Genomic DNA, 10,566 nt, shown 5'->3' on the forward strand with positions numbered 1-10,566 from the left:
AATGAACAGATGCATATAATGAGACAGATTTAATTAAAAAAAATACAGGCAAGCAGGTGAGGAGCAAGAATGGGGAGCAAGCATGGCCAGAGCACGCATGTGAAAGGGTGAGAAAAAAGAGGGGGATGTAGTAAAAATTAAGGTAAGAGAAAAAAAAAGGATGAAGGAGGAAAAAAACATAAGTAAACAATAAATTACAAATATTACAAGATTTATGTGATCTAGCTGGTCACGACTCTAGGTTTTTTTTTCAAATTGAACACATATACGATCTTGCACATTAACAGTGAACTTAGGAAGAATTGCAATAAAAAAGAAGATTTTTTACGATTTCAGGGGGGGGGGGTGGGTTGGGGCATAGAGCTATTATCTATGGTTGGGGCAAGACTGTGTACGACTGTGGTTATGCCTAGATGATGACTTTTTCATTCCTTTCATTTCTTCCTCTCTCGTTTTTTTTCACCACTTGAAAATTCTTCGGGGTGATACCTATATTCCTTCTCCCATTGCGCCACCCCCACCTTTTATACTTAATTCTCCTTATAAAGCACTTCATAATGAACAGCAACATTTTGTTTTTGTGATATTTCAGACGGTTTGCACTCACCCCAATGGAAACAAAATACCAATACGGCATGTAGTGATTAAATTTTTGTTTTTGTGTTTCTCTTTTTTTCGCCTCTGTTTCATGAAGCATCGAATTGTCTGTCAATTCTCGATGTCGTCTGCTAAATCCATTGCGTTGTATCATCGGATCGGAAACCTCCTGGATTAGACTGGTTTGTAAGTTTGTCTTGGCGGGGATTAAATCCAGACGGAATACGGGGGGGGGGGGGGTGGCAACAGGAGGGGTTCAATGGGAGGATGGGTCATTTCAAGTTGATCTGAAATGAGTCCAAGATTTAAATTAAAATCGAAACAATCGAACAAAGAATTTGGTGAGGAATGAAAGGAGAAAGGGAGAAAGAGAGAGAGAGAAAGAAGAGAGAGGCAAGGGGGTGGGGGGGGGGGGAAGAGCGAGAAATGGAAGAATGAAAGAAACTTGAAAAGAAAGAGAGGAGGAGGGTTGCAAACAGGGGCGGTGTCAAAATTATCTAAAAGGACCCATATTTTTTTCTCGTATTATGGGGGGATAATATTCTTGACTTATACATTTTTTTTTAATTCGTATGTTTTATTAAATCATAAAATTTTTATTCTCTTCTTTTTTTATTTTCCTTTCCCTTCTATTTTTTATTTTTTTCTCTCTCCTATGTTTCTCTTTTCACTACTTTAACAACCATAGATAGTTAATTTGTCAAATCCTGTCCCTCTAATGCAAGCCATGTGTGCAAATAAGCCATTAAAATATTTACATGAAACGAACTCACCCCAACGCGAAATCCCATATGGTCTAGTGGTTAGGATCCGGCGCTCTCACCGCCGTGGCCCGGGTTCGATTCCCGGTGTGGGAAGGTAATATTTTTTCCTCTTTAATTTTTACAATTTTCTTTAAATTCACTCGTCATATTTCATCCCCATTGATTATAAACCATACTTAATAGAAATCCTGGCTGTCTGATATAGGCTCACAAGTATTTATAGCTTCTCTTTTAAACATGATGTCGGTATATACAATTTTTCAAAAACATTAACCGTCGTTTCTCTGTCAGCAGTTCAGGTTAATAGCATTTTTTTTGCAATGTTATCAAATCGGTATTTCTGAAGGTTTTGATTGCAATGACATGGCAGCACGTGAGAAGATCGAAAAATGACGTCATAATCATGTTACATGTGAAGGAATGAAAGATGTATTATATCGAAGCGGTTGGGAATTATTCTGGAAATAAATTCTTCCGAAATGCTGACATTTCGAAGATAAATACCTCTACAGTCTGACAATGATTCATTAAACAGTTAAAGGTGCATGTTCTTAAAGGGATGGTCCAGGCTGGAAATATTTATATCTCAATAAATAGAGTAAAATTCACAAAGCAAAATGCTGAAAATTTGATCAAAATCGGATCACAAATAACGTTAAAAAGTTAAAGTTATTGAAAATTTTATCAAAATCGGATCACAAATAACGTTAAAAAGTTAAAGTTATTGAATTTTAAATATTTGCATTATTCCGGTGAAACAGTTCTAGGCATGCCTTCATGAATATTCATTAGGTGGGCTGATGATGTCATATCCCCACTTGTTCCTTTGTATTTTATCATATGAAATTAGGTTCATTCAAAAATTTTCTACCAAGAACTAAAACAACTCGATTGTCAACTGATTAAGTGCATCAGTTATTTATTGCCGCAACTTATTTCATCATATTGGAGACAAATCATTTACACATGTATGAAAAAAAATGAAACATTTATGATTTCATGTAATAACATAAGAAAAAGGAAAGTGGGGATGTGACATCATCAGCCCACCCAATGAATATTCATGACGATGAACATATAACTGTTTTCACAAAATATTGATAAACTTTAAAATTCAATAACTTTGTTATTCTATTTAGATGAAGTTTTCAGCATTTTGCTCTGTGAAGTTAACTCTATTTATTAAGATATACATATTTTCAGCCCGGACCATCCCTTTAAGGGTCCACGCTTGGATTTTGGATTGCAACTTTACCGTAGGTGCAATATTGCACCCTGAGCGAAAATGGTGCATCTCTTACTCATGTTAATATTCTATCGTTTGAAAGATAATCTCCTATAGCTCCTTAATTCTGCACTCGAAGAAGAAAATGTGCAACACCTGAAGATTTGCACCCTAGAAGTTTAATGGTGCAGAGTTATATTCTTTTATAATAAATGTACAAATTTGCACCATTTACTAGCAAGAATTGATGCACATTATAAGAGGATATACGAAGTTGTATTTTGTAGGTGCAAACAGATTTTCTTGGTGCAAACGAGTTAAAAAGAGATAAAGGAAAAACACAATCTGTTTTATTTTCCAAACATCTTTATGAAATTAGTGTCTAGCTCGTTTTAACAATTCAATTTCATTTTTATTTGTTCGTCCCCCTTTAATGCTTTCTCTCACTTTTCTGCAATTGATAAAAAATGAAACATTATATATATAATTGAACATCTGTGAATTTTTTTTTTAAATTGAGAAAACACCAAGTCCAGTCACGTACGTCCGTGTATTAACCTTTGCCGGATTTCTTTATCCATATCAACTTGAATTTGTACTCTACAAATCCTCTTCGAATCTTTAAAATGAGTAAAATCTGAATGTGAGGGGGAAATTGGCCCTAGATTGGAAAGTTCGGTATCCGTTATCCGTTTTGATAGGGGGTGAACTTTAGAAGATCCGGCTTGGGATAAGCATGAAGCTCGTGGGCTAGCAACGTGGGCATACGTAGTTTGATTCACTTGGCATTAAAGTTCAGTTTAGTTTTTCTCATTTTCAACAAATGAGTACAAAATGAAAGTTGCTTGATCAAAGTAAACATAAAGAACAAAACATGGAATACAAAAAAAAAAAGAATTATCAACATGAAATAAGTATATCAGCATTGTAATCTAAAAATTGGGAATTATGCTTATAGCTAGTGATGGGGAAGTCCACAGAGAAGCAAAGCTTGTAAGCCGTGGACCCCTCAGATAAAGCATTTTTCAATGGTCATCTTAATTTTGCGAGAGAGAAGAGCGAGCGTGCAAAATTCACATGCAGGCCTGCGCTGACTACTTAATAGATTATCTCATGCGAATCTGCACTTATAGGCCCGTATTCTGAAGTCAGGTTTAATTTAGACCACAGTCTAACTCTATGCTAAAATTATGGGGAGCCAAAAGTTCAAATATTCTGTTTATATTGTATATTCTTATGCTTACAATTTTGTTTCCTTTTGCTTTCATAAGGAAGAAAAATACTTCAGTTATCATTCCCAGACAATTATGAACAATTTGGGTGTCATATATGAATTAATAAATTGGATGTATACTGTTAGGGATTTGTGCCCCAATTGCTCTCCATAGTTAAACCACAACTTTAAACCAGGGTTTAATTTAAACCAGAGTTCATAATACGGGCCATAGACATTGGATTTGCCACTGGCATTTGTATTCATGCATAGAACATGTTATAAATTTTCCATCCATCAATAAATTGTGGCCATGAATGCACGTCTGAGTATTGAAATGAGGATAAGAACATTATATAAAAACAAATCATTCAAAAATGACTAGTTAATAGGGTCAGCTGGATGCAACTGTTATTCTAGTCATATTTGACTATTTTCTAGTCGTATTTTACTATAACGGAGTTATTTCTGACTAGAATATGTCAGAAATGTGACTAGACATATCAGTTGCACCCAGTTGACTACTGGTCTAGTCAATTTGACTGATTTGTTTTTTAGAGTGTATCACTTAAAACTTCAGAACGTTATCTTCATGCGTTTTACCGAAAGGCCTGAATAAAACCATGGACCTACCCTCGTCATCGGATCCTGGCTCGCCCGCACATAATGAATATGAGCCTTTAAGGTGATGCATCTTAATTTAACCAGAGTATGATTTTATCGAAGAGACATACTGTTATGATTAAGGCATCTTCATCCCCAGGCTATCATGACGACGTACTTTCCCCCAGGTACTAAGTATATGAGGATTAATATGATGTTCATGACGCCCTGCTTAAGAATCATGAGTGAGTCATTAATTATCTCTGTTGTGTGGTGTATCCGAACCTTGACTCAAAAGAGAGGGCATTTATTTAAGAAATTATCATTTTAGAATAAACTACAGATTTAACTCCCAGATCTGATCAGACCATTGTCATTAATGTTTTAATGGTACGTTTTGATTGTACATATTGTGTAATTTTACACATTTGTTTGTATAAAGCTGAACAGGCTACTCTGGATAAAGATTTGAAATAAAAATAAATAAATAAATAACAATGTGTATAGTTTTACAAAGTCTGAAGATTCCCCCAAACAATTCTTTAGTTATCGCCAGAACGAAAGCGGGATGACCCAAAAGTAATACTACCTAAATGAACTGTACAGTAATCGGAGGCACGAAAAGCAATTAATGTGGGGTTTTTTTTAAGGAAATTTGTTGTTAACAATCCTGATGATAGTTCCCGTTTTCGTTCAAAGTGATCCCATTGCAGATTGAAGCCATTTCGAAAAAAAAATCTGCTTTATTTGAGGAATGTGATCCCCCATCTCGAAATAATTGGGTTTTTTTAAAGACCTTTTTAGGACCTTATGGAAGATATTTGGGATGCGAAATCGCTAGTTAGATTTATCACTGTCACTGCTATTTACCAAAAGAAAATAAGACATGTAATAAGAAGGTTATTAAAGGGCATTAATTACACCCCCAAGAAATACATACATAAATGAAATAAAATGAATAAAACAAATACAGAAAGAAAATGAACGAAGAGCAATGAAAAGAAGAAAAAATAAATGGATATAGATAAAAACAACATAAAACATAGAAATAACGAATAATAGTGATATTTTTGTTTTCAACATGTTTTGTTAAGGATTTCATTCAAATGAATTACATAAACTCCAGATAAATACAAAAAAAATACAAATCTTCATTTTATATCCACAAGGATATGCAAAAAAAATACATATATAATTTACCAAAAACTGAAGCAAATAAGGACGGAATGAAATTCCTTAAAATGATACTTTTATATCTAAAATAAAAACACAAAAACTTACTTAACTGAGCCCCCAACCCTCTATCGTGTCTATGTATTTTAATAATAATTAATATTAAATGACTAAATGATATATTGGACACACACACACACACACACACATACACACACCCTCTCCCACTCAGCCTTATTAAAATAAATGAGGGAATTGTGGGTAGGCCCAGTATAGGGGGGAGAGAAAAATGGAACGTGAAATACACATCTGCCTGAACTCTTTCCAGGTTAAAGGTATATCTAGAATTATGACGGTCTCTTATCCCTCTCTTTGGTTTATGAAAACGATGCCATTATACCCCCTAAGAACAACATTGTCTAGTCTTCGCCTAATCTGGGCTCTCCAGACACCTTGTCACAGCTGGAGCTGCCGCGGGGAGATCCGGCCACTCATCATCACCGGCGTCCGATGGTGATCTATTGGGGATAGCGCCTTCATTAAGTTCATTGTACATAGGCGTATGTTTTTTTTTTTCATTTTCACTTTGCGAAGAATGGTTTTGAATCATCAGTTACACTTGAAAAATAAACAACAATTCTTAAATAATGACATATCAATATGTTAAAACTATTTGGGCATTTCTGGTCCATGCTGCCCCCTTTGATTCAAGAGCCTTTGCCTTGTCATGCTTGTGCAGCCTACATACCCATCTGTCTAGGAAATTTCCTTCCCACTTTTTGAAATATTATTACTATTATAATTATTATTATTATACATATATATATTTATATATATATATATATTAGGGGGCAGTTGTCGGATTTAAAGAAAAGAATATTATCCCCTTTGAAGTAGAAGCTTGGTGATGAGGGGCGGCCAGATATTGATAGAAAAGCAACATAATTGTCAGCCCCCTCTTTTATTACACTCTAAAAACACTGAGTAAAATTTAACCCAATATTGGTAAATGCATGTTTTAAGGGTAAATTTCAACGCAACATTGCGTAAAGTTTACAAAATATTTGGTATCTTTTTACCCAACCAACATGCATGTTCCCATTTTACCCACTATTAGGTAAACTTTTTTTTAGAGTGTAAATGATTTACCATTCAGCACAAGTCTCTGGATATAGGGGGTATGCCATTTCTTTTATATATTTCTAGTATTAGATTATAAATATCTATATCTATATCTTAGATATGAACTTTTTTCTTAAAATCAAATTAGTAATTTTTTTTCGCATTTAATTTGACCTTCATGCACATAATAGTACGTTATTATAGCACGGATACTCGTCGGAAGTCATAACCTAAATTGTCTTTGGCTGCGATTCAAAATTTTTACCTGCTCTAATTTCATCCAATCCGGGCATTGCATCCAGCAAAATATGATTCCTGCAAAAACTATGATTATTTGGCCTCTTTAACATAAAATTTATGCAAAATTTTTAATTAAGCGATCGATTATGCAGGGCAGGGATAGGGTTGATTATTATCACTTAAATACCCTAACTTGAGGGCTAAATATATGAGATAGGTATATAGAAGAAGGAAAAATACATTTGGTTAATTTCAACATGCCGTTATTACAGAATAGATCAGCAACTTCCAAGTAAAAGGGAGACTTTAGAATCTTATCGAAATTAAGACCAATATCTACACTATGCCAATATTTTAATAAGTGCCCCACGCCTATAAAGAATATTCCGTTTTATAAATCGCTTCTGATTGCCTCTTCCAAGATACCACCTCCTTTAAAGACGCATCAAGATTCTTACTTCTAATTTCCGTCACCTTGCTTTAAGAGGCATCACATTGATCTCTTTACGAAAAAATGGAAATCAGTGAGCTTGAAAGGAATTTCATTGAAACGAAACTTAAAGATAAAAAAACCCTAAGAATCCATTGGACGTTATAAGACTTAACCTCCGTAAATATCTAAAAATAAGTGTTATTCAAAGGATTACAAGTTATGCACTTTGGGTTTTAGAATGAAGGTATTTTTAGAAAGTGGATTCTAGATATGGGAAATCGGCGAAATACATTTAGATGAGGATGGTGGAATGCTTATCGAGATATACAAATTATATTTCTTAAAGACCAAATTCAAGCCTATATCAAGTTGAATTTCATAAAATAATTACAGAAAACCCACAAGAGTAACGCTGATATTGTTTTCTTAAATAGGATGTAAAATAAGGAAGTTATGACATTCTTTAGTTTTCGATCATGTTTACATAAAAATTTATATGCACATTATAACGATATATATATAGCAAAAAGAAGCTGCTGAAAACTGCTTATCTAATAAAAGAGAGCCAATGGAGTAAATTAGAAAGTCAAAAAGGGGCCTAAGCTTTCGATCCTAGCAGAATCTTCGTCGGAGGCAAAATGACCTATATATAGCTGATGGTGTCACAAAGAGTATTCATTGAATATTCATTGAATATTTTATTTCTTGAAATAGGCCTATACAATATTTCAGTGTTTGAAGATGTATCCATGTCCATTATTTGACATTGAGCAAGCTCTATCGAGTCACAGTTTACATTAAAAAAAAAATGATAATAAAGTATGATATAAATAGTGAGTTGGTAATGGGTGAAGCGAAAGTAAAAAAAAAAAAAATTATTTTACTTTTATACTAGCTAATGAACAAATAAAAAGATGTTAAAAAATCACGATATTTTCATTCAGATCATGTTAAATTGGGTTCGGTTGTGTCTCAGCGAGTGTGTGCGGGGGTGAGGGTTTTCGCGTGGGTGCGGGTGTGTGTGAGTTTGTAATAACCTACTTCTCGGGACATTTTACCCTTCAACTGGGGACGTCTCCGGTTCAGATAACCATGTTAATCAAATATTCATCCCATTTCAAACCGTTTCATATTCCAAACTCGTGATTTGTAAAAAGTTTCCATTCGCCTAATTCAACACAAGCTGTATATTGTGTAGTGCGGTAGGAAGCGCACCCAGTTAGCGAACTATATAAAGCTCGTATAATTATCATGTCCGAAAATGAGCCCAGTTAGTGGATTAAATTCATTTTTTAAATGTATGAGACCGCAAACAGACGTCCCTACTTTGAAGATCAATATGTGTGCGAGTGTATACTATGTGTATGCAATTGAGTTCTTATAAAAAAAACTTAAGCATTGGACCGACCTTTACTTCACCTTCCAAAAGACGTGACCGACGGGGCGTTTCATCAATATTTTCCTCCGAAAATTTGTCAGATCTGAGAACTTTCCCCGATTTTGATTGGCTGAGAAGTACTGTTATTACTATGGTAGCTGTCGGATAACACAGACCTTGTGAGATAAAACGTCCGACAAGTCCTTTCACGATTTCATGAATCGGTCCCCACGGGGCTCGAATCTAGAGCCTCTGTACTATTAAATTCGTAACTCTCCCATTTAGTTTAGATTACTGCCGCACGCCACAACGAACAGAGTATACAATTAAAAAATGAAATTACAAAGCAGAAGGGGGGGGGGTATGTTAGGGGTTGGGGTTGGTCGTACCCCCATGTAGCCATCATTATGATTGGGTCTGTACATGTACATCATGTAACTTCAATGCACCTTTATAGGTTTTGGGCTACGAATATAATCCCGATATCCCAACCCCAACCAAAAACCATGCATATCATCAGAGATTGCTTAGATGATAATTCCACGAAATGGTTTAAATTTCAAACCACCGCAACTTCAACCGTTCTGCTACCTGACAGTCCGCCCATGCGAGATTAAAAATGTCTATTTAATCGCCAGACGTGAGCTGGATTGCGTGTTAGAGATCAACGCAAGCTCCTCATGCCTTTAATGAATGATGAAAACATAGATCTTTCCTACAGATCATTGAAAGATACGCTTTCCGGAGTTGCATGTTGTGAGTCATGGATTTTTTTTGCCAAATAGGGAAACATTTATTCAATTTTGAGAGTCTGCTTAGGGATCAAATATTCGTGCCTTTAGCCCAACGTTTAGCCTCAACATTCAGCTTATATGTATAGCTAAGTAGCTGAAATGTTTAGTGAATAACATAAAACATGAAAAGTAACTTTTCGATGACATTTTAATTTTGTTGACTTGTTTTTCCCCCTGCAACTTTTGAGCTATTAAAGGGAATTATAGGCTAGCATTGATTTGTTGACAGTTTAAAGTAACAACCGCATTTACAATTAAATATATAATTGGAATATGATGGACCGAAATCCGAGCACAATTGTTACATGCAGATTTAAAATAAAAATGACTGTGATCTATTCTAAATCAATTCATTTAGAATTTTGAAAGAACAGTTTACTCCCCTATAATTGTTATTTACGGTAACAAATAAATGTGAATCTTCTGTTCATTTAAACTTCGGCTTATATGTAAAATAATTAATGTCATTATTATATATCCCAGCAGTTTATCAAGACATATCACCGTTTGATAAGTTCACGAATATAAGTTACAGAAACTGGAGTGTGTCACGACTGAGTAATTATTCTCCTTTTTATTTGCAATATGGAGTATGGAACATACCAATCAAGTTTGGGTCATTATTTATGTGTTCTTCTTCTGGGTCATAGGTCCATGGTCAAAGGTTGTCCACGAACCCTCTCTTGCTTAGATGATATGTTAGGCAATGTACCACAGTAAGCTGCAGATTAAACAAGCTTTGTATGCAGGTTTCTTCATATTTCCTATTTCATGTCTTCCTTAATTTCAACTGTCTTAACAATTCTCATTTAATTGAATGTTCACGTCATAATTATGTCAATTTTAAACTGTCATATATGGATGTATTTTTATAAATAATGTTCATACTATTACTCATGTAAATAATTTTAAATCAAGTCAATAATAATGGAAATTGGTAAATGAAAAGAAAATATTGCAGTCTTAAAGGCACAATGCCATATCCACTGTAGTTATTTGTTTAAATAGTTCTTATATATAGACC

The 10,566-nt window shown here is 34.5% G+C and overlaps 1 non-coding gene across 1 annotated transcript; it reads left to right on the top strand.

Annotated features, from left to right (window-relative positions):
- Positions 1-1,382: 1,382 nt before the first annotated feature.
- Positions 1,383-1,454, top strand: TRNAE-CUC (transfer RNA glutamic acid (anticodon CUC)). Its single transcript has one exon. It is a non-coding gene; the product is annotated as a tRNA-Glu (tRNA).
- The last annotated feature ends 9,112 nt before the right edge of the window (positions 1,455-10,566 follow it).

Source organism: Lytechinus pictus, chromosome 16, assembly GCF_037042905.1.
Source record: "Lytechinus pictus isolate F3 Inbred chromosome 16, Lp3.0, whole genome shotgun sequence".
NCBI classification, from domain to species: domain Eukaryota; kingdom Metazoa; phylum Echinodermata; class Echinoidea; order Temnopleuroida; family Toxopneustidae; genus Lytechinus; species Lytechinus pictus.